General features: G+C 40.1%; 1 protein-coding gene across 1 annotated transcript in view; it reads right to left on the bottom strand.

Moving 5' to 3' along the window:
* Positions 1 to 16204, bottom strand: part of LOC124787983 — a 164997-nt gene that overhangs the window by 46040 nt on the left and 102753 nt on the right. The gene's annotated exons all lie outside the window — the stretch shown is intronic.

Here is a 16204-nt window from a genome sequence, read left to right as displayed (position 1 = left end):
TTATGTCGACAAATCAAAGAATGGAAAAACCAGGACGGAATGTAACAGTATTATGAAAAGATAAGATGCTACTCACTATATAACAGAGATGCTGAGTTGCAGATAGGCACAACAAAAAGACTGTCACAAATAAAGATTTCAGCCAGTAAGGCCTTCATCAAAAATAGATGACACACACACACACACACACACACACACACACACACACACACACACACACACACGCACGCAAATGCAACTCACACACCGACTGCAGCTTCTTGCTCAGATATCACCTCTATACTGTCCATGAACCATGGACCTTGCCGTTGGTGGGGAGGCTTGCGTGCCTCAGCGATACAGATAGCCGTACCGTAGGTGCAACCACAACGGAGGGGTATCTGTTGAGAGGCCAGACAAACGTGTGGTTCCTGAAGAGGGGCAGCAGCCTTTTTAGTAGTTGCAAGGGCAACAGTCTGGATGATTGACTGATCTGGCCTTGTAACAATAACCAAAACGGCCTTGCTGTGCTGGTACTGCGAACGGCTGAAAGCAAGGGGAAACTACAGCCGTAATTTTTCCCGAGGGCATGCAGCTTTACTGTATGATTACATGATGATGGCGTCCTCTTGGGTAAAATATTCCGGAGGTAAAATAGTCCCCCATTCGGATCTCCGGGCGGGGACTACTCAAGAGGATGTCGTTATCAGGAGAAAGAAAACTGGCATTCTACGGATCGGAGCGTGGAATGTCAGATCCCTTAATCGGGCAGGTAGGTTAGAAAATTTAAAAAGGGAAATGGATAGGTTGAAGTTAGATATAGTGGGAATTAGTGAAGTTCGGTGGCAGGAGGAACAAGACTTCTGGTCAGGTGACTACAGGGTTATAAACACAAAATCAAATAGGGGTAATGCAGGAGTAGGTTTAATAATGAATAGGAAAATAGGAATGCGGGTAAGCTACTACAAACAGCATAGTGAACGCATTATTGTGGCCAAGATAGATACGAAGCCCACGCCTACTACAGTAGTACAAGTTTATATGCCAACTAGCTCTGCAGATGACGAAGAAATTGAAGAAATGTATGATGAAATAAAAGAAATTATTCAGATTGTGAAGGGAGACGAAAATTTAATAGTCATGGGTGACTGGAATTCGAGTGTAGGAAAAGGGAGAGAAGGAAACATAGTAGGTGAATATGGATTGGGCGACAGAAATGAAAGAGGAAGCCGCATGGTCGAATTTTGCACAGAGCACAACATAATCATAACTAACACTTGGTTTAAGAATCATGAAAGAAGGTTGTATACATGGAAGAACCCTGGAGATACTAAAAGGTATCAGATAGATTATATAATGGTAAGACAGAGATTTAGGAACCAGGTTTTAAATTGTAAGACATTTCCAGGGGCAGATGTGGACTCTGACCACAATCTATTGGTTATGACCTGTAGATTAAAACTGAAGAAACTGCAAAAAGGTGGGAATTTAAGGAGATGGGACCTGGATAAACTAAAAGAACCAGAGGTTGTACAGAGATTCAGGGAGAGCATAAGGGAGCAATTGACAGGAATGGGGGAAATAAATACAGTAGAAGAAGAATGGGTAGCTTTGAGGGATGAAGTAGTGAAGGCAGCAGAGGATCAAGTAGGTAAAAAGACGAGGGCTAGTAGAAATCCTTGGGTAACAGAAGAAATATTGAATTTAATTGATGAAAGGAGAAAATATAAAAATGCAGTAAGTGAAACAGGCAAAAAGGAATACAAACGTCTCAAAAATGAGATCGTCAGGAAGTGCAAAATGGCTAAGCAGGGATGGCTAGAGGACAAATGTAAGGATGTAGAGGCCTATCTCACTAGGGGTAAGATAGATACCGCCTACAGGAAAATTAAAGAGACCTTTGGAGATAAGAGAACGACTTGTATGAATATCAAGAGCTCAGATGGAAACCCAGTTCTAAGCAAAGAAGGGAAAGCAGAAAGGTGGAAGGAGTATATAGAGGGTCTATACAAGGGCGATGTACTTGAGGACAATATTATGGAAATGGAAGAGGATGTAGATGAAGATGAAATGGGAGATATGATACTGCGTGAAGAGTTTGACAGAGCACTGAAAGACCTGAGTCGAAACAAGGCCCCCGGAGTAGACAATATTCCATTGGAACTACTGACGGCCGTGGGAGAGCCAGTCCTGACAAAACTCTACCATCTGGTGAGCAAGATGTATGAAACAGACGAAATACCCTCAGACTTCAAGAAGAATATAATAATTCCAATCCCAAAGAAAGCAGGTGTTGACAGATGTGAAAATTACCGAACTATCAGCTTAATAAGTCACAGCTGCAAAATACTAACACGAATTCTTTACAGACGAATGGAAAAACTAGTAGAAGCCAACCTCGGGGAAGATCAGTTTGGATTCCGTAGAAACACTGGAACACGTGAGGCAATACTGACCTTACGACTTATCTTAGAAGAAAGATTAAGGAAAGGCAAACCTACGTTTCTAGCATTTGTAGACTTAGAGAAAGCTTTTGACAATGTTGACTGGAGTACTCTCTTTCAAATTCTAAAGGTGGCAGGGGTAAAATACAGGGAGCGAAAAGCTATTTACAATTTGTACAGAAACCAGATGGCAGTTATAAGAGTCGAGGGACATGAAAGGGAAGCAGTGGTTGGGAAGGGAGTAAGACAGGGTTGTAGCCTCTCCCCGATGTTGTTCAATCTGTTTATTGAGCAAGCAGTAAAGGAAACAAAAGAAAAATTCGGAGTAGGTATTAAAATTCATGGAGAAGAAATAAAAACTTTCAGGTTCGCCGATGACATTGTAATTCTGTCAGAGACAGCAAAGGACTTGGAAGAGCAGTTGAATGGAATGGACAGTGTCTTGAAAGGAGGATATAAGATGAACATCAACAAAAGCAAAACAAGGATAATGGAATGTAGTCTAATTAAGTCGGGTGATGCTGAGGGAATTAGATTAGGAAATGAGGCACTTAAAGTAGTAAAGGAGTTTTGCTATTTGGGGAGCAAAATAACTGATGAGGGTCGAAGTAGAGAGGATATAAAATGTAGGCTGGCAATGGCAAGGAAAGCGTTTCTGAAGAAGAGAAATTTGTTAACATCCAGTATTGATTTAAGTGTCAGGAAGTCATTTCTGAAAGTATTCGTATGGAGTGTAGCCATGTATGGAAGTGAAACATGGACGATAAATAGTTTGGACAAGAAGAGAATAGAAGCTTTCGAAATGTGGTGCTACAGAAGAATGCTGAAGATTAGATGGGTAGATCACATAACTAATGAGGAAGTATTGAATAGGATTGGGGAGAAGAGAAGTTTGTGGCACAACTTGACCAGAAGAAGGGATCGGTTGGTAGGACATGTTCTGAGGCATCAAGGGATCACCAATTTAGTATTGGAGGGCAGCGTGGAGGGTAAAAATCGTAGAGGGAGACCAAGAGATGAATACACTAAGCAGATTCAGAAGGATGTAGGTTGCAGTAGGTACTGGGAGATGAAAAAGCTTGCACAGGATAGAGTAGCATGGAGAGCTGCATCAAACCAGTCTCAGGACTGAAGACCACAACAACAACAACAACTGTCCATGAGGGGTCAATCAGCACTGACAAGCTGCCATGTCAACCTTTTAACAATAGTGTCACTTGGATGCAATATGGAGAGGAATGGGTTCATCACACCACTCGTCCAGCCACTGTCAGTTTCCCAGACATTGTGGCCAGCATTTTCCACTCAAGTTGCTCCTGGCATCATGAGGCTGAGTGAACCAATTTCCACTCCCCCCCCCCCCCCCCCAAAAAAAAAAAAAAAAAAAAAAAAAAAAAAAAAAAAAAAAAAAAAAAAAAAAAACCCCTCCCTGGCAGTACCGTACCAGGAATTTAACTCGGCTCTTCTGCATAGCATCTTCCTCATAGGTTCAAAAATCAAGTAGCATAGTATTTGTCAGTGCTTACATCAGTGAAGTAAATTTTTAGACATTACATTCACACATTATGTTTAAGTACAAAACAAATCTAAAATATGAGAACATACTGCTGAATAAGGGACCTGCAATTAATCAGTGCTATGGGCTCCTGTGTGATCTTAAAAGAGGGCCTGTACCTCAATTCATTCTTACTCATTGCTGGAATATGTCGACAGGGTATGTAATTGTAATTAACAACAGTAACCAGAATATCTGAGGATGTTCTGTTATGTTCAATACCATCATATCTGCCATTAGGAAAACATGCATGTTTAAATATGATGCTTACCAAGGCGATGTCTCATGCATTCATAGTTGCTGATGCACTCCAAGAGCGGCTCATTTGAGCTAAAAACATTACTTGCTACTAAACATTCATGTTTTATGTTCTTATATCAAATACAGCTTGGAGTATTCAGGGCTCAACACTTTTTGGTCCAATACAATGACATTCGCAAGTATTACTGTAGCATTAGTTTTAAATAAGTTTTTGTATGTCTCTTTGCATTATTATAATTTAAATTTGGTGCAATTGTCATTTTGTATTTTGCTGTTTATTTTCTCCTGACATACAGTTTCTCAGTCAAAAAATGGAGTTATGAGAATTGGAGAACTGTTTAAAATGGTAAAAAGAAAGCCATGTGCATGTGTGTGGAAATGTTGGAAAAGTAAATATGCTATACATCTTTCTCCTTCAGGACTGTATGAAATAATAAATAACTCAGAAAGTATTCAACAATGCAGAAAACCCTATGATAATCCACAAGTAGTAGAGGGTTAATACAGTGCTACAGTGGAATAAATATATAAAAGTTAATCAGTCTGCCTCCAGATGCAACAGGATTTTCTTCAATGTGCAATCAGACATACTTTCATACAAGTAGATTAATGTACCCCTATATTATTTTTATAGCAGTGAGGCACTTTTAAAATGATTGCTTTTCTGGCTGTAGTGTGATGTATTTCTTATTCTACTGTAAACAAACATAAATGTCAACAGCATGGAACAGCCATATTAATAAGTAGTGTTAACTAATGAACTCTGTGGTAACTGACTAATATAAGTGTTTTGCTAATTGGACTGCAGTTAGCAATAGTCATCCAAGCTCTGAAATCACAAACTGAGATACTGATCGATTTCTAAACTTTGTGTGTAGTGGCTATCATTTCAAAATTTGTGGAAATTTGGGCAATTATGTACACTATTTTAGAATATGGAAAATCAAGGATGGAATAATCACAATAATATGAAAACATAGATTGCTACTCACCATATAGTGGAGATGTTGAGTCACAGACTCAAAACTTTTGTGGACTCTTTGAACCACTGTGGTCTTAGGGAAATCTATAGCTAGACCTCAACTTGAAGATCTCATTTTATGTTGCACTTGATACGCAGCAATGCCAAGCACTTTTATCACTCTCTTATTGGACATAATCAAGTCATCACTGACACAATAGGATTTAATTGTGTAGTAGTTTTTGAAGAAGATGCATAACGATAGCAAAAAGGTTTGACAATTTGCAAAACATAACATTGGATCGAATACATGTTTCATATTAACTCTCTCCTCTAAATTGTAGACATCTTGATAACAAGCACATATCCCTATAAGAAAAAAATCTCATGATGTCATGTCTGGTGATCTTGGAGGCCACAAATGGAGGGCAGTGTCTTGGGGTCCCTTGTGCCCTATCCAGCATTGGGGCAGAATGTCATTGAGAAACACTTGCCAGACAGCCATATGAGGCATTGCCAGTTCTCTGCTTGCTTGGTGAGAAGACTTCTGTAGACTCCACTTGAACATTTGCTGAATTCTTTCTACCATGATATCAGAAGTCAGAGGCTGACCTGGACTCTTGCCTTTGCACAAGCATTCTGTCACTTCAAATTGGTGATATCAATGACAAAATGTTCTTGGGTGCAGGTCGATCAATGCCAAAATGCTGGTGAAAAGCACATTGGATTGAAATTGCTGACTCACTCCTTGCAAACTGCAACACACAAAGTGCCCTGTGTTGAGTGGATGCCATCTTACTTCTGACTACCTGCAAACTGAGAAGACACATTGTCTGATACCTAACGGCCATTTTCTGAAACTCTAGGCCCTGTCCATTTGAGTAACACATATTTCCTTGCCAGCACATCCAGTGTTTTGTAATCATCATCATCCAAAATCGGGTCATTCTTTTTCCAACACCCAGTATAACACAATACATTTTTCAGCAGTGTTTATTTGTTTCAGACTAAAGCAAATAAAATATGGAGAGAGGTAATATGAAACATGTATTAAACCCAATATTCTGTTTTGCACATTATTTTTGCCATCATCATGCATCTTCTTCAAAAAGGACTACACCATCAAATCCTCTGATGTCAGTGATGACTTGATCATCTCCAATAAGAGAATGATGAAAGTGCTTGGCATTTCTGGGTATCAAGCACAACATTGACTTCAGATCATCAAGTTAAAGTCTATATATTGCTTTCCCATGAGACCATGAAAAAGCTTGCACAGGATAGAGTAGCATGGAGAGCTGCATCAAACCAGTCTCAGGACTGAAGACCACAACAACAACATGAGACCACAATAGTTCAAAGGGTCCACAAAATGTTTGAGTTAGAAGGACTTCCCTGATATTTCTCCTGTAGGTCCACAGTGACATAGGCATCACCATTATAGGTTTCTTTCATCTACAGCTTGAATGGACCTTCCTTTTTCAATGTTACTTCAAGTTTTTGCATTCAATTAATATTGTTTCCTGTGGTATCAACCTTAGGTTCATAATGCTGTTCTCCATTTTAGAACATACAACAAAATCCCTAGTCACAATTTAAGTTACAACAAGATGATTTCTTTTCCTACAAGTTTCCACAACATGTAAATATGCACTTGGTAGATACAAGCTTTGCTGAATTTTCAAAGCTCATTCAGCATCACCGATGTAGGCATCATTTGGCAGAAATGCATGAACAGGAATCAGGAACCTTAAAGAGACTGAAGTAAGAAATGCATGAGTTTCCATAATAGCCTTTAAAATCAAAGTTATTTTGATGTTTTGTATTTGGTCATCACATGAATCTGCTCACAAAATTAGCTGAGTAGTGTTTTCCTTCAGTTGTTCTCAGTATATTTCTTGAGACACTAACCTACTTCTTGGGCACCTCAACACGCAGTACCTTTGGTCCAAACAAAGCAAAACCCTTTTCCAATTGTATCAGAGCTAACTCCATATATATACACACACAATTCAATGAAATGTTGGTTAGGATTCTTGGCAATGACAATGTCTTCTCATGATCAAAGCTGATTATTTCAAATCCTTTAACCTCTGTTTCCCTTTTCTTATCTTGAATCATTTTTTTATGAGCATCACTTGCTACTATTAAATAATTTTTAACTTCTAAACGCAATGTTGCTTTCTGAGTTGGATTATTCTCCAATTGCATTTTTGTTTGGAGTAAACTGCAGCAATCAGAAGTATCCTTTTCAGTACTGCCCTTTTTATGTTGAAATACTTGTAAAATATGGCTTCATAGCTTGACATTCTCACTGGATTGTTAACTTACAATTTGCATTGCTCATACATAGCTTCTATTGTTATGTGGCTTTGAAAATATTCCTTATCAATTACTTTTCAACAATAATGCATTTGTATCTAGGAATTTTATTTATTTGGTTTACTGCTTCCTGAATCCTTCCATCATCAATCTTATTATGACCACCTTTCCATCTCATGTCAGAAATATCATCAGAGGTAAAGTTTCGTAGTGCTGTGTTTACTTTTTGAGGTGTTATATGAAATTTCTACACAAAAGTATCACAACAAACCTCAACACCAGGAATTGTGTACATTCTTAAGAATTTGATCCTAGCAGACATTGCATTTCTTTTCTGTTTAATGGGCACCTGTTTTACCACAATAGTAATAAACAGTCTTAGCATTGTGTTGTAGTTAATTGTACTTTCTGAGTTCTTTACACTGTGTTTCTCCAAGCGCAATATCAGGGCGTATTTTCTCACATTTGCAGACTGAGAATCTAAATTCTTTTGACAGCTTCAAAACACCTTTTCATTTCATTATCATTTTCCTTATTTTCACATTTTCCACAGGATACTTTCTTTTCCAACCCTTTCATGGCCATTTTGTTTCAGATATAAGCGTATCTTTCTGCTGGAGTCATATTCCCATCCTGCAGGCAAAAAATACATATAATTCCATATTATTTCACCAAAACCATATTAATGTAACAATGGCTATATTTATAAACGCTGGACTGTACAAGGTTGCTTTGGTTCAGTTAGGCCAGGAGATGAATGCATAGTATTAAATATATAAAACCTAACCTAGCTGACTAAATGAAAGAGAGCCAATGGTAATGTATACTTACACAGTAAATGTATACATTTAGGGTTTTCTGAGCTCAAATATCAATGGGAATACAATTTATATACAGTGTTTGTATGTCGTGTCAACTATTTAAACCACCTCTAATTCACAACTTAACCTCACAAATTGTTAATGATATCAGACATGTTTGAGTTGGGCTGAAATACAGTGAAACCTCTATATAACGTTTTTCAGGGGACCACAGATTCTGAACACTGTATAGAGGAAAACACTATAAAGAGGAAGGCTTCCAAATAATAATTATAGGGCGTTACTGAAGATCAGGATACCACTAATCAGCTTTGACAAATGGTGCCATAGATGACATTTTAAATTTTCACAACACTGTAATATGATATTCATTGCAAATGATCAATGTATCAAATAATTAGTTTTTTGTAATTAAAACATGGGGCCCAGTAGGTGGATGGGTGAAAGTAAATGGATCAGTTTGTACTGTAGCAGATTCTTAAGATATGACATCATTGTCCAAAGCTGACAGGTGATATCCCACTCTTCAGTTGACCCAGTTATAGAATACGAGCCAAATTTTGTTTATGATATACTGAATATATTACATAAAAACACAGTAAATGGTACAGATGATAAAAGAATTAGTTACAAAAAATTACTTTAATAATTAAATTATGAAATGGAACTTATATTTGCACAAAACTCTAGGAACCTATGCAATATGAAAATCACATACCTATGAGTTTTTAAAATATTCAAGCAAGTGTGTTTGTTTTCTATTTCTCCAGGACTCTATGGCAATCATTTCTTGCTCCAAATGAGCAAGTTGAACTACTGTTCTGTCCTCAAGTCTATGGGTCATAACATATCTCCTGAATGTTTCAAAGGCTTCAGCTGCCGTTGTATATGAGGGCACAGGGTCATCTTCCTTGTCACTGTCACTGTCACTTTCACTACCACTATTATTCTCCAAGCTTCTCACTGCAGTCAGCTCCTCAATACTTTGTACTCCTGTGGCTGCCACGTTGTCATCCACAGCCACAAAGTCCTCAAAAGTGACAAAATCACTGCCTAGTAATTCCTGAAACTCTTGCAAATCACTTGCAACATTTTCCACAGGAGCTGACATCTCATTCTCACAGAATCCTGCTTTTGTGAAACAGTTTTTAATAGTTTCAGCACTGACTTCCGTTCACGAGTACATAATTAAATTCATTGCACGTAAAATATCCAGCTTCAGTTGTGAGATCTGCTGGTTTCCCGATTTTCTTTGGTCCATGAAACTGAAGGCCTCTTTTACAAGGGCTGTCCTATATTTAACCTTAAGAGCGTGTATTAGTCCCAAGCCCAAACATTGCTGATTGCTGGTGCAGTTGGGTGGCAGGAAAATTACTTTCATATTTCTCAGAAAGGATTCATCTGGTGGATGTGCTGCACAACTATCCACAAACAGCAGCACTTTCCTTGCAGCACTCCCTATTTTAGCGTCAAATGCTCTGAGAAAATGTAAAAATATATTACTCGTCATCCATGCCTTGGCATTGTTTGTATATTTGCACGAAAACATGGAAATGTTTTTGAAGCACCTTGGATTTTTTGGCTTCCCGATAACCAAAGGTTTCAGTTTTTCACTGCCATCGGTGTTTGTACACAACAAAATTGTAATACGTTCCTTGCACTTCTACATCTACATCTACATCCATACTCCGCAAGCCACCTGATAGTGTGTGGCGGAGGGTACCTTGGGTACCTCTATCGGTTCTCCCTTCTATTCCAGTCTCGTATTGTTCGTGGAAAGAAGCATTGTCGGTATGCCTCTGTGTGGGCTCTAATCTCTCTGATTTTATCCTCATGGTATCTTCACGAGATATACGTAGGAGCGAGCAATATACTGCTTGACTCCTCGGTGAAGGTATGTTCTCAAAACTTCAACAAAAGCCCGTACCAAGCTACTGAGCATCTCTCCTGCAGGGTCTTCCACTGGAGTTTATCTATAATCTCCGTAACACTTTCGTGATTACTAAATGATCCTGTAATGAAGCTCGCTGCTCTCTGTTGGATCTTCTCTCTCTTCTGTCAACCCTATCTGGTATGGATCCTACACTGCTGAGCAGTATTCAAGCAGTGGGCGAACAAGCGTACTGCAACCTACTTCCTTTGTTTTCGGATTGCATTTCCTTAGGATTCTTCCAATGAATCTCAGTCTGGCATCTGCTTTACCGACGATCAACTTTATATGATCATTCCATTTTAAATCACTCCTAATGCATTCTCCCAGATAATTTATGGAATTAACTGCTTCCAGTTGCTGACCTCCTATATTGTAGCTAAATGATATAGGATCTTTCTTTCTATGTATTTGCAGCACATTACACTTGTCTACATTGAGATTCAATTGCCATTCCCTGCACCATGCGTCAATTCACTGCAGATCCTCCTGCATTTCAGTACAATTTTCCATTGTTAAAACCTCTCGATATACCACAGCATCATCCGCAAAAAGCCTCAGTGAACTTCCAATGTAATCCACAAGGTCCATTTATGTATATTGTGAATAGCAATGGTCCTATGACACTCCCCTGCAGAACACCTGAAATCACTCTTACTTCGGAAGACTTCTCTCCATTCAGAATGACATGCTGCATTCTGTTATCTAGGAACTCTTCAATCCAATCACACAATTGGTCTGATAGTCCATATGCTCTTACTTTGTTCATTAAACAACTGTGGGGAACTGTATCGAACGCCTTGCAGAAGTCAAGAAACACGGTATCTACCTGGGAACCCGTGTCTATGGCCCTCTGAGTCTCGTGGACGAATAGCGCAAGCTCGATTTCACACGATCGTCTTTTTCGAAACCCATGCCGATTCCTACAGAGTAGATTTCTAGTTTCCAGAAAAGTCATTATACTCAAACATAATACGTGTTCCAAAATTCTACAACTGATCAACGTTAGAGATATAGGTCTATAGTTCTGCACATCTGTTCGACGTCCCTTCTTGAAAACGGGGATGACCTGTGCCCTTTTCCAATCCTTTGGAATGCTACACTCTTCTAGAGACCTACGGTACACCGCTGCAAGAAGGGGGGCAAGTTCCTTCGCGTACTCTGTGTAAAATTGAATTGGTATCCCATCAGGTCCAGCGGTCTTTCCTCTTCTGAGCAATTTTAATTGTTTCTCTATCCCTCTGTCGTCTATTTTGATATCTACCATTTTGTCATCTGTGCGACAATCTAGAAAAGGAACTACAGTGCAGTCTTCCTCTGTGAAACAGCTTTGGAGAGAGACATTTAGTATTTCGGCCTTTAGTCTGTCATCCTCTGTTTCAGTACCATTTTGGTCACAGTGTGTCTGGACATTTCGTTTTGATTCACCTACCGCTTTGACATAAAACCAAAATTTCTTAGGATTTCTGTCAAGTCAGTACATAGAACTTTACGTTCGAAATCATTGAACGCCTCTCGCATGGCCCTCCTCACATTACATTTCGCTTCGCGTAATTTTTGTTTGTCTGCAAGGCATTGGCTATGTTTATGTTTGCTGTGAAGTTCCCTTTGCGTCCGCAGCAGTTTTCTAACGCAGTTGTTGTACCACAGTGGATCTTTTTTCCATCTCTTGCTTGGCACTTACCCATCTAACGCATATTGTACGATGGTTTTGAACTTTGTCCACTGATCCTTAACACTATCTGTACTTAAAACAAAACTTTTGTGTTGAGCCATCAGGTACTCTGAAATCTGCTTTTTGTCACTTTTGCTAAACAGAAAAATCTTCCTACCTTTCTTAATATTTCTGTTTACGGCTGAAATCACCGATGCAGTAACCGCTTTATGATCACTGATTCCCTGTTCTGCGTTAACTGTTTCAAATAGTTCGCGTCTGTTTGTCACCAGAAGGTCTATTATGTTATCGCCACGAGCCAGTTCTCTGTTTAACTGCTCAAGGTAGTTTTCAGATAAAGCACTTAAAAAAATTTCACTGGATTCTTTGTCCCTGCCACCCGTTATGAACGTTTGAGTCTCCCAGTCTATATCCGGCACATTAAAATCTCCACCCAGAACTATAACATGGTGGGGAAATCTACTCGAAATATTTTCCAAATTATCCTTCAGGTGCTCAGCCACAACAGCTGCTGAGCCAGGGGGCCTATAGAGACATCCAATTACCATGTCTGAGCCTGCTTTAATCGTGACCTTCACCCAAATTACTTCACATTACGGATCTCCGATGATTTCCTCGGATACTATTGCACTTCTTATCGCTATAAACACGCCTCCCCCTTCACTGTCCAGCCTGTCTCTGCTGTATACATTCCAATCTGAGTTTAGAATTTCATTACTGTTTACATCTGGTTTCAGCCAACTTTCTGTCCCTAGTACTATGTGGGCATTGTGACCGTTTATTAATGAGAGCAGTTCTGGGACCTTTCTATAGATGCTCCTGCAGTTTACTATTAGCACATTAATATCGTTATTACCTGTTGCATTTTGCCTACTCCTACCTTGCCGTGTCTCAGGAGGCGTCTTGTCGGGCCTAGGGAGGGAATTCTCTAACCTAAAAAACCCACATGCGCACTCCACACGTACTCCGCTACCCTTGTAGCCGCTTCCTGCGTGTAGTGCACACCTGACCTATTCAGGGGGACCCTACATTTCTCCACCCGATAGCGGAGGTTGAGAAATTTGCACCTCAGATCTCCGCAGAATCGTCTGAGCCTCTGGTTTAAGCCTTCTACTCGGCTCCAAACCAGAGGACCGCAATCGGTTCTGGGAACGATACTACAAATAGTTAGCTCAGTTTCCACCCCGCTAGCGAGGCTTTCCGCCTTCACCAACTCTGCCAACCACCTGTACGAACTGAGGATGACCTCTGAACCCAGACGGCAGGAGTCATTGGTGCCGACATGAGCAACAATTTTCAGTCGGGTGAACCCAGTGCTCTCTATCGTCGCTGGCAGGGGCTCCTCCACATCTCGGATGAGACCCTCCGGCAAGCAGACAGAGTGAACACTGGCCTTCTTCCCCGACCTTTCTGCTATTTCCCTAAGGGGCCCCATCACTCGCCTCATGTTGGAGCTCCCAATAACTAATAAACCCCTCCCCCCGTGTGCCTGCTTGTACCTTGCTGAAGGAGCGGCCACATGTCCACTCACTGGCAGAGCGGGCGATGCCACACGGCCAGCCTCTTCCTACCGCCATAGCAACTTTCCCCACGAAAAGTAAATGTCTTATCCTGCATTAAATTGAAAAACATGACAGGTTCGTCAATGTTATAAATGTCCCACAGTTTGTAGCCACGTATCAGATTAGGGAGAGTCTGCATCCACTGAACTACAGTTGGTTCATCCACACTTTTACTTTCTCCACATTCCGCTTTGTATACAACACCATGACACTGTCAAAATTTATCAATCCATCCATTGGACACCTTAAAATTTTCCATTCCTAACTGAAGTGATATTTGAAGCGTCTTGTCCTTTGAAATAGTTCCGTTTATAGGAATGTTTGCAGCACGTGCTTGCTGAAACCAAGTTAATAAAACTTCCTCCATTTTGTCATAAGTCGATTGTTTCAAATAGATACGTTTCGAATTTCCACAATTCTCAAACCCTTCCATTATCGACGATCTGTTCTTCATAATAGTGTTGAGGGGGCCAGTTCAAATTGCTTTGCTAGCTCCATGCAACTCACACCATGCGATGCCTCCACTTTTTTAATAACAGAAACCTTCTCTTCCAGAGAAATTTTCTTCCGTTTTTCATTCATATCCACTGATGACAGCTTTTTTTTTTTTTTTTTTAATAAATTTATATCGAAGACACACACTCACTAGACACACGAACTGTTTGCTGCTCAGCTCACACAACACGCTATGAATACAAAGAATTGACTGAAATGGCGCCAAAAAGATCACAAGCAGAATGTGTGTCACGTCACGTGACTGAGTTCTGCCGCTGACATATGAAACACGCTGAGTGTGGCTTTTGCAAGCCGGTGCAAACTGTGAATCCACAGAATGGGAAAGATGCGTCTACATCCAGGCACTTAAACGTTATAAAGAGGTAAATAATTGACCAGGGTTCCAAAAATATGAGCGTTACATGAAGGAAATTGTAAACATTATATAGAGGACTGTTATAAAGAGGTTTCACTGTAATATGTAAAATAGGGGAAATACAACCACTCACATATAGTGGATAGATGCTTGGAGCACAGAAATGAATAACAGCTAACAGCATTCACACTAACTTTTGAGCATCAGCTCTCATTCCAGTAATAGTACACACATTCACATACATCTACATCTACATGACTACTCTGCAATTCACATTTAAGCGCTTGGCAGAGGGTTCATCGAACCACAATCATACTATCTCTCTACCATTCCACTCCCGAACAGCGCGCAGGAAAAACGAATGCCTAAACCTTTCTGTTCGAGCTCTGATTTCTCTTATTTTATTTTGATGATCATTCCTACCTATGTAGGTTGGGCTCAACAAAATATTTTTGCATTCGGAAGAGAAAGTTGGTGACTGAAATTTCGTAAATAGATCTCGCCACGAAGAAAAACGTCTTTGCTTTAATGACTTCCATCCCAACTCGCGTATCATATCCGCCACACTCTCTCACCTATTACGTGATAATACAAAATGAGCTGCCCTTTTTTGCACCCTTTCGATGTCCTCCGTCAATCCCACCTGGTAAGCATCCCACACCGCGCAGCAATATTCTAACAGAGGACGAACGAGTGTAGTGTAAGCTGCCTCTTTAGTGGACTTGTTGCATCTTCTAAGTGTCCTGCCAATGAAACACAACCTTTGGCTTGCCTTCCCCACATTATTATCTATGTGGTCTTTCCAACTGAAGTTGTTCGTAATTTTAACATCCAGGTACTTAGCTGAATTGACAGCCTTGAGAATTGTACTATTTATTGAGTAATCGAATTCCAACAGATTTCTTTTGGAACTCATGTGGATCACCTCACACTTTTCATTATTTGGCGTCAACTGCCACCTGCCACACCATACAGCAATCTTTTCTAAATCGCCTTGCAACTGATACTGGTCTTCGGATGACCTTACTAGACGGTAAATTACAGCATCATCTGCGAACAACCTAAGAGAACTGCTCAGATTGCCACCCAGGTCATTTATATAGATCAGGAACAGCAGAGGTCCCAGGACGCTTTCCTGGGGAACACCTGATATCACTTCAGTTTTACTCGATGATTTGCCGTCTATTACTAGGAACTGCGACCTTCCTGACAGGAAATCACGAATCCAGTCGCACAACTGAGACGATACCCCATAGGTCCGCAGCTTGATTAGAAGTCGCTTGTGAGGAACGGTGTCAAAAGCTTTCCAGAAATCTAGAAATACGGAATCAACTTGAGATCCCCTGTCGATAGTGGCCATTACTTCGTGCGAATAAAGAGCTAGCTGCGTTGCACAAGAACGATGTTTTCTGAAACCATGCTGATTGCGTATCAATAGATCGTTCCCTTCGAGATGATTCATAATGTTTGAATACAGTATATGCTCCAAAACCCTACTGCAAAACCAATGTCAATGATATAGGTCTGTAGTTCGATGGATTACTCCTACTACCCTTCTTAACCACACAACGTGTGCACTACTGACGGAAAAGGAGCAAGTGTCCAAAAGCTAGCGTAAATGCTGTTTTCTCTTGTGCGTTACTGTATGCCTTGTGTCGTCCTCTGTAGATGACTGGTTGCCTTTCACTTGTTTAGCATACTGCTTCATCCAGGAATTTCCATTATGGTTTTACAGTGAAATAAAATTACTTACCTCACTATGAAATTCTGGTTCACTTTTTCTTTCCTCTTCAGCTGGATTTCTTGCCACGTCCCTGATTAGT

Source organism: Schistocerca piceifrons, chromosome 3, assembly GCF_021461385.2.
Source record: "Schistocerca piceifrons isolate TAMUIC-IGC-003096 chromosome 3, iqSchPice1.1, whole genome shotgun sequence".
NCBI classification, from domain to species: Eukaryota; Metazoa; Arthropoda; class Insecta; order Orthoptera; family Acrididae; genus Schistocerca; species Schistocerca piceifrons.
This window is presented reverse-complemented; position numbering and strand designations above follow the sequence as displayed.